Genomic DNA, 16,557 nt, shown 5'->3' with positions numbered 1-16,557 from the left:
AAAGGGGATACTTGGACTTTCAGAAGGACTTTGACAAGGTGACTCACATGAGGCTACTTACCAAGTTAAGAGCCCATGGTATTACAGGAAAGTTACTAACATGGTTAAAGCATTGGCTGATTGGTAGGAGGCAGAGAGTGGAAATAAAAGGATCCTTTTCTGTTTGGCTGCCAGTGACTAGTGGTGTTCCACAAGGATCAGTGTTGGGACCACTTTTTTATGCTCTATATCAGTGATTTAGTTCATGGAGTAGATGGCTTTGTTGCCAAGTTTGCAGATGATACGAAGATTGGTGGAGGAGCAGGTAGTGTTGAGAAAGTAGGTAGGATGCAGAAGGACTTGTACAGATTAGGAGACTGGGCAAGAATTTGACAAATGAAATACAATGCTGGAAAAAGCATCGTCATGCACTTTGGTAGTAGAAATAAATGTGCGTACTATTTTCTAAATGGGGAGAAAATCTAGGAATTGGAGGTGCAGAGGCACTTGTGAGTGACGGAGGATGAGAGGTGACCAAGATAGTGAGAGGCATTGATCGTGTGGATAGTCAGAAGCTTTTACCCAGGGCTGAAATGGCTAGCACGAGAGGGCCTAGTTTTAAGGTACTTGGAAGTATGTCCAGAGGAGATGTCAGGGGTAAGTTTTTTATGCAGAGAGTGGTGAGTGCATGGAATGTACTGCTGGCAACAGTGGTGGAAGCAAAAATGATAGAGTCTTTTAAGAGACTCCTGGATGGATATATGGAGCTCAGAAAAATAGAGAGCTATGGGTAAGCCTAGGTAGTTCTAGGGTAAGGACATGTTCAGCACAGCTTTGTGGACCGAAAGGTCTGTATTGTGCTGTAGGTTTTCTATGTTTCTAACACCCTGAAGGTTAACTTGCAGGTTGAGTCGGTGGTGAGGAAGGCAAATGACATGTTAGCATTCATTTCAAGAGGTCTAGAAGACCAGAGCAAGGGTACATGCTGAGGCTTTATAAGGCACTGGTGAGGCCTCATGTTGAGTATTGTGAACAGTTTTGGGCCCCTCATCTTAGAAAAGATGTGCTGGCATTGGAGAGGCTCCAGAGGAGGTTCAGAGGATGATTCCAGGAATGAAAGGGTTATCATGCACAGAACGTTTGATGGCTCTGGGTCTGTACTCGCTGGAATTCAGAAGGATGAGGGGAGATCTCATTGAAACCTTTTGAATATTGAAAAGCCTAGACAGAGTAGATGTGGAAAGGATGTTTCCCATGATGGGAGAGTCTATCTGCAGCCTCAGGATAGAGGGTGCCCTTTCAAAACAGAGATGTGGAGAACTTTCTTCAGCCAAAGGGTTGTGAATTTGTGGAATTTGTTGCCAAATGTGTTTTGGAATTTGTGTAGGCCAGGTCGTTGGGTGTATTTAAGGCAGGTTGATAGGTTCTTGATTGGACATGGCATCAAAGGTTAAGGGGAGAAGGCCAGGAACTGGGGTTGAGGAGGAGATTTTTAAAAAGTATCAGCAATGATTGAATGGTGGAGCAGACTCGATGAGCCTGTCTTATGGTCTAAAAAGCCTCTTTTCTTTCAAAGTGAAAACCGATCTCTAGAAAGTGATCTAACTAATTACAAATATAAAACACAAAATAATTGATTGCATAAGTATTACCCATCCTTATTATAATATACCACATAATCACTGGTGCAGCCAATTGGTTTTAGAAGTCAGATAATTAGTTAAATACAGATCTGTGTGCAGTCAAGGTGTTTCAGTTGACTATAGCAAAAATACACCTGTATCTGGAAGGTCCATCAGCAGGTGAGTCAGTATCCTGGCAAAAACTACACCATGAAGACAAAAGAACACTCCACATGGATACAAGAAAATTTCCAATTCACTGAATGTTCCTTGGGCTACAATTAACTTAACCATCAAGAAATGGAAAGAATATGACACAGCTGTAAATCTGCCCAGAGCAGGCCGTCTTCAACGCTGGGTGATCGTGCAAGAAGGGGATGAGTGAGGGAGGCCTCCAAGAGAGCTGTGACAATCTGGAGGAGTTACAAGCTTCAGTGGCTGAGATGGGAGAGACTACGCATGCAATCGTTGCCTGGGTGCTTCACCAGTTCCCTCTTCATGGAAAGTGGCAAAGAGAAAGCCACTGTTGGAAAAAAAACTCACATAAAATCTCGTCTACCGTTTGCCAAAAGGCATGTGGGTGACTCTGAATTGAATTGATTTTGTTTCTTACGTCCTTCACATACATAAGGAGCAAAAATCTTTATGTTACGTCTCTGTCTAAATGTGCAATGTTGAACTATAGTAATTTATGATAATTTATAATAAATAGAACAGTCAATGTAACATAGAGTACACTCAAATCAACGTGAGCTAATCAGTCTGATGGCCTGGTGGAAGAAGCTGTCCTGGAGTCTTTTGGTCCTGGCTTTTATGCTGCAGTACCGTTTCCTAGATGGTAGCAGCTGGAATAGATTGTAGTTGAGGTGACTCGGGTCCCCAATGATCCTACGGGCCCTTTTTGCACACCTGTACTTGCAAATGTCCTAAATCGTGGCAAGTTCTCAACTACAGATGAACTGGACTGTTTGCACCACTCACTGCAGAGTCATGCAATTAAGGGAGTACTCCTGGGTACTCACCCTGGGATGCCGATGGTCCCGCAGCCTTGCGACTGTCCACTTGTTGGAAACATCTGCATACCTCAGCCTCAGAGATGACCAGGTTGTAGTGGTGGCATTCCTCAGAGGCTCCATGTTAGTGACACCTAAACGAGCATAGAAGTGATTGAGCTCATCTGGGAGAGAGGCCGCGATGTTGACGGCACCACAGTGTTTGGCTTTGAAGTCTGTGATGGTACGCAGCCCTTGCCACAAGTCATGTTTGCTATTCTTTGTGAATCTTGACTAAATTTTGTCCCTGTATTGTTGTTTCACAGCCTTGATAGCTTCGCACAGATCATAGCTGCTTTTCTTGAGCTTCCAGCTGACTCTCTTGAAGTCAGATGGAAGGAGGTTCTATGGTCTGCTAAAAGTAAAATTGAGCTTGAAATGCATAAATCAAACACTGCACATCATCAAGAACACACCACCCAAACAATGAAGCATGATGGTGGCTGCATCGTGCTGTGGGGACGTTTCACTACAACAGGCCCTGGAAGGCTTGAGAAGGTGGAGGGTAAAATGAATGCAGCAAAATACAAAAAAATCCTGATGCAGTCTGCAGGAGGACTGTGATTCAGGAGTTCCCTATGAGAACAGGAAGTAGTGGATGTAAAGTGATCAATGTACGAGGAAATGAGCGAGGGAGGAGGTTGGAATATGATTAAAGCAAGGTCTGTTCCACCTTTTCAGTAAGGGTTGGAGAAGATGGGACCTATGCAAGTTACTATTGGTACACCACGGTCATGGAGAATGTGAGTAGAGATGGAGACGTTACTGAATGAAAGAACTGGAGAATCCACCAATCATCCTAGTGCAGGATGATAGTGTAGATGGATCAGGCATCCACATGCTAAAGGCAACATTTATTTAAATTAAGAACTTAGATATAGGTTTAAAGACGCAGCGTGATAACAGCCTTTCCAACCCAATGAGCATGTGCTGCCCAGTTACACCCATGAGATCAAATAATTTACAAATTTGGGATGAGCAAGGAAACTGGAGCACCCAGAGGAAACATATGCCATAATGGGGACGACGACATGCACACTCCTTACAGACAGTTTGCTGGGAGTATGAAGCCAAAACCTGTCAAAATGGCATAGAGTGGAATAGGTGACAAAGGTGTGGGAAGAGATGGAACAAGAGGATAAAGGATTGACTCATATCAGAAACAAATACGTGTTGTTGGGCAAGAGCAAGCTGAAGCAAAGGGTCTTCTCTGGCAGTGGATCGTGACTATTGGACTGGAGGAAGAGGTAGTAGCAAACTGTGAGGGTTTGGCAAGTCATGGAAGGAAAGTCATAAGGTTACCGGCTGCTGGGAGTGGATGTCCTAATGTTCAATGATGGGATCATTATCCAGACGGAAGTAGAAGAGTATCAAGAGGCTAAAGAAATGTGGCATGTTCCATTTTGCACTAACTCATTTTTATTAATGGCCCATAGTAGTATCACGGCATGCTACAACAACTGCTCTACCCACAACCACAAGAATCTGCAGAGAGTTGTGGACACAGCTCAGCACATCACAGCAACTAGCCTCCCCTCCCTGCTCTCTGTCTGCACTTCTCACTGCCTCAGAAAAGCAACCATCATAATCAAAGTCCTTAAGCACACCAGCCATTCTGTTTCCTACCACCTTCCTTTTTGAGTATCTTAAAAACTCAAAATCTGGGATTTCAGTGCATAACTGTTTACAGAGAATGGTGTGAAAACACATCCAGCAGGTGGCAGTTCTGTAGATGAAAATGCCTTTTTAATGAGAAAGACCAGTCTGGTTTAAGGTTACAGTAACTCAAATAACCCCTTGTTATAACAGTAGCATGCAGAAGTGCATCTCTGAACAGAGCACGTTGAGCCCTAAAGTGGATGGGCTACAGCAGCAGAAGACCACAAACATACACTCAGTGGCCACTTTATTAGACAATAGACAATAGACAGTAGGTGCAGGAGTAGGCCATTCGGCCCTTCTAGCCAGCACCGCCATTCACTTTGATCATGGCTGATCATACACAATCAGTACCCCGTTCCTGCCCTCTCCCCATATCCCTTGACCCCGCTATCTATAAGAGCTCTATCTAACTCTCTCTTGAATGCATCCAGAGATTTGGCCTCCACTGCCTTCTGGGGCAGAGCATTCCACATATCCACCACTCTCTGGGTGAAAAAGTTTTTCTGCATCTCTGTTCTAAATGGCCTACCCCTTATTCTTAGACTGTGGCCTCTAGTTCTGGACTCACCCATCAGCGGGAACATGCTTCCTGCCTCCAGTGTGTCCAATCCCTTAATAATCTTATATGTTTCAATCAGATCCCCTCTCATCCTTCTAAATTCCAGTGTATACAAGCTCAGTCACTCCAATCTTTCAACATATGACAGTCTCACCATTCCGGGAATTAACCTTGTGAACCTACACTGCACTCCCTCAATAGCAAGAATGTCCTTCCTCAAATTTGGAGACCAAAACTGCACACAATACTCCAGGTGTGGTCTCACCAGGGCCCTGTACAGCTGCAGAACAACCTCTTTACTCCTATATTCAATTCCTCTTGTTATAAAAACCAGCATGCCATTAGCTTTTTTCACTGCCTGCTGTACCTGCATGTTTGCTTTCATTGACTGATGTACAGAACACCTAGATCTCATTGTACTTCCCCTTTTCCTAACTTGACTCCATTTAAATAGTAATCTGCCTTCCTGTTCTTGCCACCTGATTCCCTGTTTTCTCTCTCCCTCCTTTCTTGAAAAGTGGGACAACATTAGCCACCCTCCAATCAACAGGAACTGTTCCTGAATCTATAGAACTTTGGAAAATGATTACCAATGCGTCCACGATTTCTAGAGCCACCTCTTTAAGTACTCTGGGATGCAGACCATCAGGTCCCTGGGACTTATCAGACTCAACAGTTTATCCAACACCGTTTCTTGCCTAATATAAATTTCCTTCAGTTCATCCTTTACCCTAGTTCCTTTGGCCACTATTACATCTGGGAGATTGTTTGTGTCTTCCCTAGTGAAGACAGATCCAAAGTACCTGTTCAACTCATCTGCCATTTCCTTGTTCCCCATAATAAATTCACCCGTTTCTGTCTTCAATGCCCGATTTTGGTCTTAACTATTTTTTTGCTATTCACATACCTAAAGAAGCTTTTACTATCCTCCTTTATATTCTTGGCTAGTTTACCTTCGTACCTCATTTTTTCATGGCGTATTGCCTTTTTTGTTATCTTCTGTTGCTCTTTAAAAGCTTCCCAGTCCTCCGGTTTCCCACTCATCTTTGCTATGCTATACTTCTTCTCTTTTATTTTTATACTGCCCTTTACTTCCCTCGTCAGCCACGGCCACCCCAAGATGTACCTAATAAAGTGGCCACTGAGTATATTTTTTGGAATTTTATTGTTTTGATAATCACTATAAATCATAAAAATATTAATAAATTGTGCAAAAGAGGAATAGTGAGGCTGTAATCATAGACTGTTCTGAAATCAGATGGCAGAGGGGAAGTAGCTGTTCCTAAAACTTTGTGTGTTGGTCTCTAGGCTCCTGTACCTCCTCCTCAGATAAATAAGGTTAGTTTATATAGTCACTTTAGTTGGCATAAACAAGTTGAGCCGAAGGACCCACCTGTGGTCCTACTGTAATACAGTCCTCTATAGCAGTCCTGATGGTGATAACAGGGCTGCCTCATAGCGAGGGAAGAGCTTCAAATTCAGGAGGACGGTGGAGTGAATGATGTCATTGTTAAACCCCAGACTGTTGGCACCATGTCCACAGTCGATTATGAATAGATGAAGAAGGGGGAGAGGGGAAGATGGAAAGAGGCATCCGATTGGAAAGGGAATGCTGGAGTTGGGAGGAGTGTTTAAAAATTGAGGTGAGAAGTCCAGAGAAAGAAATTGGCACAGAGGTAAAGGCGGGGTGGTAGAACTTATTAATGTGAAAAATGGAATTGAATTTTTCATGAACAATGGGAAGAGTCCTTTCCATTCTTGACGAAGGGTCTTGGCCTGAAACATCGACTCTTCATACCTTTCCATAGAATCGGACATTCCAGGTGAATTCCTCCAGCATTTTGCATGTGCTACTCTGAAAACTGAAAATGAAGCTTTTCCTTCGTACTGAAAGAGGTTAAAAATAGATTGCTAAAACACTGAACACAGGTTGTTTGGTACAAAACTAAACTGAACCCAGAAAAACCACTTCCTTCTTTGGTAATCCTAACTCTGATCTTAACATTTTTAACTTCCTAAAATTCAAACCAAATTTTCACTAACATCAAATCAAGCAAAAATAAACCATCCAGGAGCATATGGAACTTTATAGCACTTGTTAAACTTCTCAGGTTATAAATCAGAATCAGGTTTATTATCACTGGTATGTGATGTGAAATTTGTTAACTTAGCAGCAGTAGTTCAATGCAATACATAATCTAGCAGAGAAAAACTAATAATAATAAATAAAATAAAGCATAATAAATAAGTTAATCAATTACAGATATTGAATAGAATATTAAAAAATGTGCAAAACCAGAAATACTGTATATTAAACAAAGTGAGGTAGTATCCAAAGCTTCAAAGTCCATTTAGGAATCGGTTGGCAGAGGGGAAGAAGCTATTCCTGAATCACTGAGTGTGTGCCTTCAGGCTTCTGTACCTCCTACCTGATGGTAACAGTGAGAAAAGTGCATGCCCTGGGTGCTGGAGGTCCTAAATAATGGACGCTGCCTTTCTGAGACACTGCTTCCTAATGATGTCCTGGATACTTTGTAGGCTAGTACCCAAGATGGAGCTGACTAGAGTCACCATGGACAGAGCCCCATTGCTCATTACCCTAGCCTATTCCTGAGGCTAAACTTGGAAACCTGATTAACTAGGTGAATCACTGAAAGATGATGACTCTCCCCCATTACCCTTATAATATATTTTACTTTAATTTTTGACTTTTCTCCCAGGAAGTTTCAACGCCCTTATTAATCAAAAACCTATCAGCCTCCACTTTAAATGTATCCAATGACCTGCCCTCCACTACTGTCAGTGGTGATAAATTCCACAGACTCACCAACCTTTAGCTAAGATAATTTCTTCTCATCTCTGTTCAAAAGGGACTTACTTGTATTTTGAAGCTGTGCCCTCTGGTCCTAGACTGCTCCACTTTTGGAAGCATCCTTTCAATATGCACTCCAGCTAGATCTCTCAAGGTATTGAGGAAATCCCTCCTCATTCTTCTAAACCCCACCCCCAACCCACCAAGAAGGTACAGGTTTAGGATGAGGGGGAAAGATTTAATAGGGAGCTGAGGGGAATTCTTTTATACAGAGGGTGGTACATACAAGGAACAAACTACCAAAGAAAGTGGTTGAAGTAGGTACAATAACAGCCTTTAATACTCAGTTGGACAGGTTCATGGATAGGAATGTGTACCATATCAGATAGCTTGCAAGAATACGCGGAATGCACATGCGACTGATTGTTTGTGCAGTGAATCGTTTGGACCTTGTATGTGTGGAAGGCATCTTCTTTTCATCACAGGATTTCAAGTACATAAGTCTTTTTTCTCAGCAGTCCAGTTCATAGCGGCCCACAAAAGATTTATCCTCCCACCCTGTACATTGCCCAATGTGTACCATTACGTCACTCAGTAAAAACATTTAGTTGTAGTTCTTGCACCATGTATAGGTAACAAAGATTTAGATGGTTATGGGCAAAATGGGATTAGCTTTGATGTTCAAGAGAAATAAAATGAAATATCTTTATTGTCATTGCATAGTATAATTTGTCATGCACCAATACAGCAGAAATGAGTTTGCAACTTTCGTACTTAATGCTGTAAAACAACAAATAAAATAAATAATAAATAAATAAAATCAAGTAACCAGCCAGTACAAGCAACGTCCAGCAGTACAAAAGCGCAACTCAGATGCATGACAGCCACAAAACCGGTATGAAAAGTAGCAATGTAACAAATTTATGGATGATGCTTGATCAATTGGTTCAGAACAATTATAGCTCTGGGGAAAAAGTTATTTTTCAGTCTGGAAGTGTGGGCATAGAAAATCTTATAACGTCTGCCAGGTGGAAGAAGTTCCTACAGATGATTGCATGGGTGTGTATTGTCCTTACAGATGCTTGTAGCTTTCCTTGGGCAGCGTAAGCTGAAGGTATCCTCCAGGGCTGGGAGCTGTGTCCCGATGATCTTCTGTGTGCTAGAGATGACCTGCTGAAGTGCTTTCCTATCAGCTTCTGTACAACTGAGATACCACACAGAGATGCAGTATGTTAAGATGCTCTCTATGGTGCAGCGGTAAAAGGTCACCAGCATCTGTTCAGGTAGCACCAACTTTCTGCAGCATTCTGGGGAAAAACAAGCATTGCTGGGCTTTCCTAACTATTGTTGTGGGGTTAATGGACCCTGTAAGGTCTTCTGAGATGTGTATTCCCAGAAACCTGAAACTGGACACTCTCTCCACTATGTCTCCATTAATTTCTGTTTAGTGTCATTGGAGACATACCAAATCTCAAACTCTGAATGAAATTTAGCAACTGTTGAGCCTTCTTTGTAGCTGCATCAATATGCTGGGGCCAGGTTAGATCCTCAGAGATATTGACACAAAGGAAGTGAAATTGATCACTCTTTCCACTTCTGATCCCTTTGAGAACTGGTACGTGTTCCCTCTTCTCGCCTTTTCTGAAGTCCAGAATCAGTTCTTTAAGGTTGTTGCTATGACACCACATTACTTGCTGATATATCTAAATCCTGTACACCCTCTCACCAACATCTGAAATTCTATCAAAACTGGTTATAATGTCAGCAAATTTATAGATAGCATTTGAGCTGTGCCAAGCTATATAGTCATGGGTGTAGAGAGAATAGAGCAGTGGGCTAAGCACAGATTCCTTAGGTGCGCCAGTGTGGATTGTCAGTGAGCTGGATTCTTGTTTCCAATTGTCAGAACGCTGGAGCAGGGATATAATCACAGACCCAGTACTGTGCACACAGTGATATTAATTGAGTAACAAATCCCAAGGTGCAAACAAAGTTGGCATCAAAGTTCAGGCAGAGATCAAAACATCCAGAGAAATCCAAAAACCAGAATCGGGGAACAGGCAGAGTCAATATTCAGACAGCCAGTGTACAGATACAAATGCTGAAAAGGCTCAGGAAAATTCACTGGCACAATTCAGCAACAAACAGGTGAAAACACAGGACTGAAATACATTGAGCAATAAATAGAGAGGCAGATGATAGGTGGAGCACAATGAGACACAGGTGGCAGCAATACAGGTAATATTGAGAAGCAGATGAGAGATGGAGTACTCAGTAATACAGAGGCCGGAGTAGAGCAGGAGTGGGGACAGGAGCACTTGGGCAACAGCCAGGGGGAAACACACAAAAAGACAGAGTTCAACTGGAGGTACTGACACCAATCCACAGAGATTGTGGTCTACTGGTTAGGAAGTCAAGGATCCAGTTGCAGAGTGAGGTACAGAAGCCCAAGTTCTGGAGCTTTGTGATCTGAACTGTAGGAATGATTGGGTTAAATGCTGATCTGTAGTCAATAAACTGCATCCTGACATAGGTATTTGTAATTTCCAGTTGATTCAAGGTCACATAAAGAGCCAATGAGATTGTGTCCACTATAGACCTATTGTGGTGATGGGCAAATTGCAGTGGGTCCAGATCCATGCTGAAACAGGAGTCAATTCTATCCATAACCAACCTCTCAAAGCACTTCATCACCATAGATCCTGAACACATTTGACAAACTCTATCCTGTCTAGTCCTATTACAGTATGGGAGTCCCAGTCAATATGTGCAAAGTTAAAATCAACAACAGAACAATCTTATGTTTCTTGCAATAGTCTGCAATCTTTCTACAAATTTGTTCCTCTAAATCCCACTGACTGTTGGGTGATCTATAATACAGTCCTATTAACCTGATCATACCTTTCTTATTCCTCAGTTCCACCTATAAAGCCTCACTGGACGAGTTCTCCACTTTGTCCTGATGGAGCATTGTTGTGACACTTTCCCTAACTAGTAACCTCCTCCTTTAATCCCTCCCACTCTTCATAGTTGCTTTGAAAACTACAGTACCCAAAATATTGAGCAGCCAGTCTTGCCCTTCCTGAGCAAATCTCACTAATGGCTACAATGTCATAATTCCATGTGTTGATCCATGCTCCAAGCTCCCCTGCCTTTCTTACGATACTAATTGCATTGAAATAGATGCAGGATTATTATCACCGACACGTGTTGGGAAATTTGTTAATTTAGCAGCAGCAGTTCATTGCAATGCAGATAAAGTATGTATAAAGTATAAAATGGACAGTTACCACAAAGTATCCAAAGGTGGTTTAAAATGAGAGGAAGCCAACGTGATTTGAGAGGAACATGTATATTTCAAAAACAAAGGATAAGAACAAATGTAAAAAATCATTGTATTTCAGTCAGAGGGGTGAATCTATGGAACAGTTGTAGTGAGAATTTAAAACATGCACCACATTTAACAAGTTTAAAAAGTTATTTAAAAATAATTTAATGAACAAATATGAAATACATTATTTAAAATGAATGGGAGTAATGTAAATAAATGATACTTGGAAATGGATTTTGTGTTAAAAGATTATGAGATTTTTTGTTTTGATGTGATGATTGATGCCTAATATGTTTTTATATAAGTAAGAGGGGTAGGCGTAATAAGCTGTAGCTTCAGCCTACACCCTTTCAGTCTGTTTTAAAGATTTTTATTGTTTAATTTTGTCTTATGAAATCATAATTGGAAATTATGCTTTTTGTTATGTATGTACTGACTGAAAAAATAAAATTTCATTCATTTCAAAAAAAACGAGCTGAGAGGAAATGTTACAGCTATATAGAACTCTGGTCAGACTCTACTTGGAGTACTGTGCTCAATTCTGGTCAGCTCACTATAGGAAGGATGTGGAAACTATAGAAAGGGTGTAGAAGAGATTTACAAGGATGTTGCCTGGATTGGGGAGTATGCCTTATGAGAATAGGTTGAGTGAATTCAGCCTTTTCTCCTTGGAGTGGCGGAGGATGAGAGGTGACCTGACAGATGTGTATAAGGTGATGAGAGGCATTGACCATATGGATAGTCAGAGGCTTTTTCCCAGTGCTGAAATGGCTAACATGAGAGGGCATAGTTTTAAAGTGCTAGGTACAGAGGAGATGTCAGGAGTAAGATTTTTACACAGAGTGTGTGGAATGGGCTGCCAGCGACAGTGGTAGAGATAGAAACAATGGGGTCTTTTAAGAGACTTCTGGATAGGTACATGGAGCTTAGAAAATAGAGGGCTATGGGTAATTCTAGGTAATTTCTAAAGTAAGTGCGTGTTTGGCACAGCTTTGTGGGCTGAAGGACCTGTATTGTACTGTAGGTTTTCTATGTTTCTAGTTCACAAGGTGCAGGATAGATATGTCCCAAAGAATAAGAAGTTCTCAGATGTCAGGTGTAGGCAACCGTGGTTGATAAGGGAAGTTAAGGACTACTTAAAAGCCAAGGAAAGGTATATAAGACAGCAAAAGTGAGTGGGAAGTTAGATGATTGGGAAGCTTTTAAAATTCAAGAAAGAGCAACTAAAAAAGCTATAAGAAGGGATAAGATGAAATATGAGGGCAAACTAGCTAATAATATAAAACAGGATACTGGAAGTTCTTCAGTTATATCTAAAGTATAAAGGAGGTGAGAGCTGAACACTGGAAAATGATGCTGGTGAGGTAGTAATGGGGAACAAAGAAATGGCAGATGAACTTAATGGAAGACACTAGCAGTGTGCCAGAGGTCTGTGAGTGTCAGGGAGCAGGAATGAGTGCCATTGCTATTACAATGGAAAATAGTGGTGGGCAAACTCAAAGGTCTTAAATTGGATTAGTCAGCTGGATCAGACGGACTACATCCCAGAGTTCTGAGGCAGGTTGCTCAAGAGATAGTAGATGCATTGGTCAAGATCTTTTAAGAATCACTTGGTTCTGGCATAGTCCTAGAGGACTGAAAAATTGCAAATATCACTCCACTTTTTAAAAAGGGAGGAAGGCAAAAGAGGGGAAATTAATGGCCAGTTGGCCTAACCTTGGTGGTTGGGAAAGTGTTCTAGTCTATTATTAAGGATGAGGTTTCGGGGTTCTTGGAGACTAATGATAAATTAAGTCAAAGTCAGCATGGTTTCTGTGAAGGGAAATCTTGCCTGAAAAATCTGTTAGAGATCTTTGAGTAACAAGCAGGTGAACACAAGAGAGGCAGTGGATGCCATTTAATTGGATTTTCAGAAGGCATTTGGTAAGATGCCACACGAGGCTGCTTAACAAAATAAAATCCCATGGCATTGCAGGAAATATATCGGCATGGATAGCGGAGTAGCTGACCGGCAGGAAGCAGCAAGTGGGAATAAAAGGGACCTTTTCTGGTTGGCTGCCGGTAACTAGTGGTGTTCTTCAGGGGTCAGTATTGGGACCACTGCTTTTCACGTTGTTTATCAGTGATTTAGATAATGGAATTGATGGTTTTGGGGTAAAGTTTGCGGATGATACAAAGATAGGTGAAAGGGTCGGTAGTGCTGAGGAAGCAATGCGACTGCAGCAGGACTTAGACAAATTAGAAGAACGGGCAGAAAATTGGCAGATGGAATACAGTGGTGGGAAATGTATGATCATGCATTTTGCTAAAAGGAACAATAGTGTAGACTATTATCTAAATGGAGAGGGTTAAAACATCAGAGGTGCAGAGGGACTTGGGAGTCCTCATGCAAGACTCCCTGAAGTTTAATTTACAGGTTGAGTCTATGGTTAAGAAGGCAAATGTAAGGTTGGCATTTATTTCAAGGGGAATAGAATATAAAAGCAAAGAGATAATGCTGAGCCTTTATAAGACACTAGTTAGGCTGCCCTTGGAGTATTGTCAACAGTTTTGGGCCCCATATCTCTGAAAGGATGTGTTGTCATTGGAGAGAGACCAGAGGAGATCACAAAGATGATTCCGGAAATGAAGGGATTAACATATGAAGAGTATTTGGCAGTTTTGGGCCTGTACTCGCTGGAATCTGGAAGAATGCGGGGGCGGAGTTCTCATTGAAACCTACCTAATTTTGAAAGGACCAGATAATGTGGATGTGGAGAGGATGTTTCCTGTGGTGTGGGTGTCCAAAACTAGAGGACATAGCCTCAAAATTGAGGGGTGACCTTTTAGAATAGAGGTCAGAGGAATTTTTTCAGCCAGAGAGTAGTGAAACTGTGGAGTGCTCTGCCACAGACTGAGGCAGAGGTCAAATCTGTGGATGTACTTAAAGTGGAAGTTAATGGTTTCATGATTGGCAGACCATCAAAGGATTTGGCGAGAAACTAAGTGTATGGGTTGAGTGGGATCCGGGATCAGCCACGAAGGAATTACGGAGCAGACTCGATAGGCTTAATGGCCCAATTCTGCTCCTATTTCTTATGGTCTTGTGGTCTTATAGCACTCTGCTTCCCACCTCCCTGCAACTCTTGGTTAATCACAACCCACCCCCTGTGCAGCACTAGCAAACCTTCATACTAAGATATTATTTCCCCTCCAGTTCATGCGCAAACTTTCCCTTCTGTACAGGTCTGACTTTCCTTGGAAGAGAGTCCAATGATCCAAAAATCTGAAAAACTTCATCCTACCCCAACTCCTTAGCCATGTGTTAAACTATTCGATCTTCCTATTTCTGCCCTCACTGGCACGTGCCACATGTAGCAATCTCAAGATCATTGCCCTGAAGATCCTCCCCTTTAACTTAGAACATAACTTCCTGACCTCACGTTGCAGAACCTTGTCACTTTTCCTACATATATCATTGGAGCTGCAGTCAATATCTGACCATTGTACTGCGTGACAGGACAGCTGTGCCTGAGAGGGCGTGAAGGAGTCTGACTCCCTGTTTGATCCAAGGTGATTGATATTATACAGCAATCATCACTCTATGCTCTATGTCTGGCCCTGGGATTTTGTGATGGGATGATGTAGCAGGAGCTTCACTACGTGTCTGAGTCCGGGAACGTATGGTAGTCCAGACAGAACTTCACTATGTATCTAATCCCAAGAGTGTATGATGGAATAGTTTAGAGGGATCCTCATAATATGCCTGAACCCAGGAAGTTTGTGAAGGGAACAGTGTAGATGGAGTTTCACTCTTTTTGACACTAGGAGCGGACAGAATAGAGGGAGCTTTACGATGATTTGAACATTGTGCATGTGTGGTCGGATGATGTTCACTCTGTGTCTGACCCCAGGAGAGAGCGATGGGAGAGTATTGTGGTAGCTTCATTCTGTGTCTGTTCCCTGCCTATGTCTGCCTTAGTATAGGGAGTGCTTCATTCTGTGTCTAGCACAAGCAGAGTACCATGGAATTGTGTAGAGTGAGCTTCATTCTGTGTCTGGCTCCTGAGCATTTATGATGAGACAGCGTAAAGGGTCCTTCATTGTGTTTCTGACCTTGGGAATGTGTTGATGGTACAGTGTACAGGGAACGTCACTCTGTGTTTGATCTCAGGAGGGTGTGATAGAGAGTACTGAGGGAGTATTATTCTGTGTTTAACTCCATAAGTGTGTGATGGGACGAGACTGAGGAAGATTAACACTGTGTCTAATCCCAACAGTGTGTGTCACAACAGTGTAGAGAGATCTTCACTGTGTGTCTGACATGGGGAACCGATGCGAATGAACAGCATTAGGGGAGATTCATATTATGTTTTATGTGATATGCCAATGACTTGAATGATGGAAATAATGGTGCAAAGTTTTCCAATAATACAAAGATAGGTGGAGGAGCTGGTAGTTTTGAAGTAGAGAGTCCACTGAAAGACTTAGACAGATTAGGAGAATGGACAAAGAAGTGGCAGGTGAAAAACAGGGTCAGGAAGTGTATCATCATGCATGTAGGTAGAAGAAATAAAAGCATAGACTATTTTTTAAATGGAGAGAAAATTTTAAAAATCTGAAGTGCAAAGAACTTGGGAGTCCTTGTGCAGAATCCCCTAAAGGTTAGTTTGCAGATTGTGTCTGCAGTGAGGAAGACAAGTGTGATGTTAGCATTTATAAAAGCAAGGATGTAATGTTCAGACTTTATAAAGCACTGGTGAGGCCTCACTTGGAATATTTTTAACAGTTTTTGGCCCCTTAGTTTAAAAAGGATGTGCTGACATTGGAGAGGCATCAAAGGAGATTCACAAAAATGATTCCAGAGTTGAATGGCTTGTCATAAGAAGAGTGTTTGATGGTTCTGGGACTGTATTCACTAGAATTCAGAAGAATGAGAGGTGACCTAATTGAAACCTTATCGAATGGTGAAAGGTCCTGACAGAGTGAATGTGGAAAGGATGTTTGAAATGCTGAAAGAATCTATGACCAGAGGACACAGCCTCGGAATAGAGGAGCATCCTTTTAGAACAGAGATGAGGAGGAATTTCTTTAGCCAGCGAGTGGCGAATCAATGGAGTTTGATGCAACAGGCAGCTCTACATGCTAAGTCTTTATGTGTATTTAAGGCAGAGGTTGATAGGTTCTTGATTGGTTAGGGCATGAAAGGATACGGGGAGAAGGCAGAAGATTGGGGCTGAGAGGAAAATTGGATCAGGCATGATGAAATGGTGGAGCTGACTCAATGGGCCAAATGGACTAATCCTGCTCCCTGGTCCCATGTCTCAGATGGCATGGGCCAGTTGTGCCGAAGTTTCTATTTCCATGTTATATAACTCTGTTATATCTATTCAAGGATGCCTAAGCGATTGGGTTTAACTCATAGGAACACCAACTCATTGCGCAATAGCAAGAAGCCATTCAGTCCATCGATTCTGCTATGCTATTGCATTTTAGTTGTACTATTGTATCCACTTTGAGGACATGACATACGTCTGTTGAGCACAAAGTTTTTCTTGCAT

The sequence above is a fragment of the Hemitrygon akajei genome, chromosome 3, assembly GCF_048418815.1.
Source record: "Hemitrygon akajei chromosome 3, sHemAka1.3, whole genome shotgun sequence".
Classification (NCBI taxonomy): domain Eukaryota; kingdom Metazoa; phylum Chordata; class Chondrichthyes; order Myliobatiformes; family Dasyatidae; genus Hemitrygon; species Hemitrygon akajei.
The sequence above is the reverse complement of the archived record's forward strand: the minus strand, read 5'-3'. Positions refer to the sequence as shown.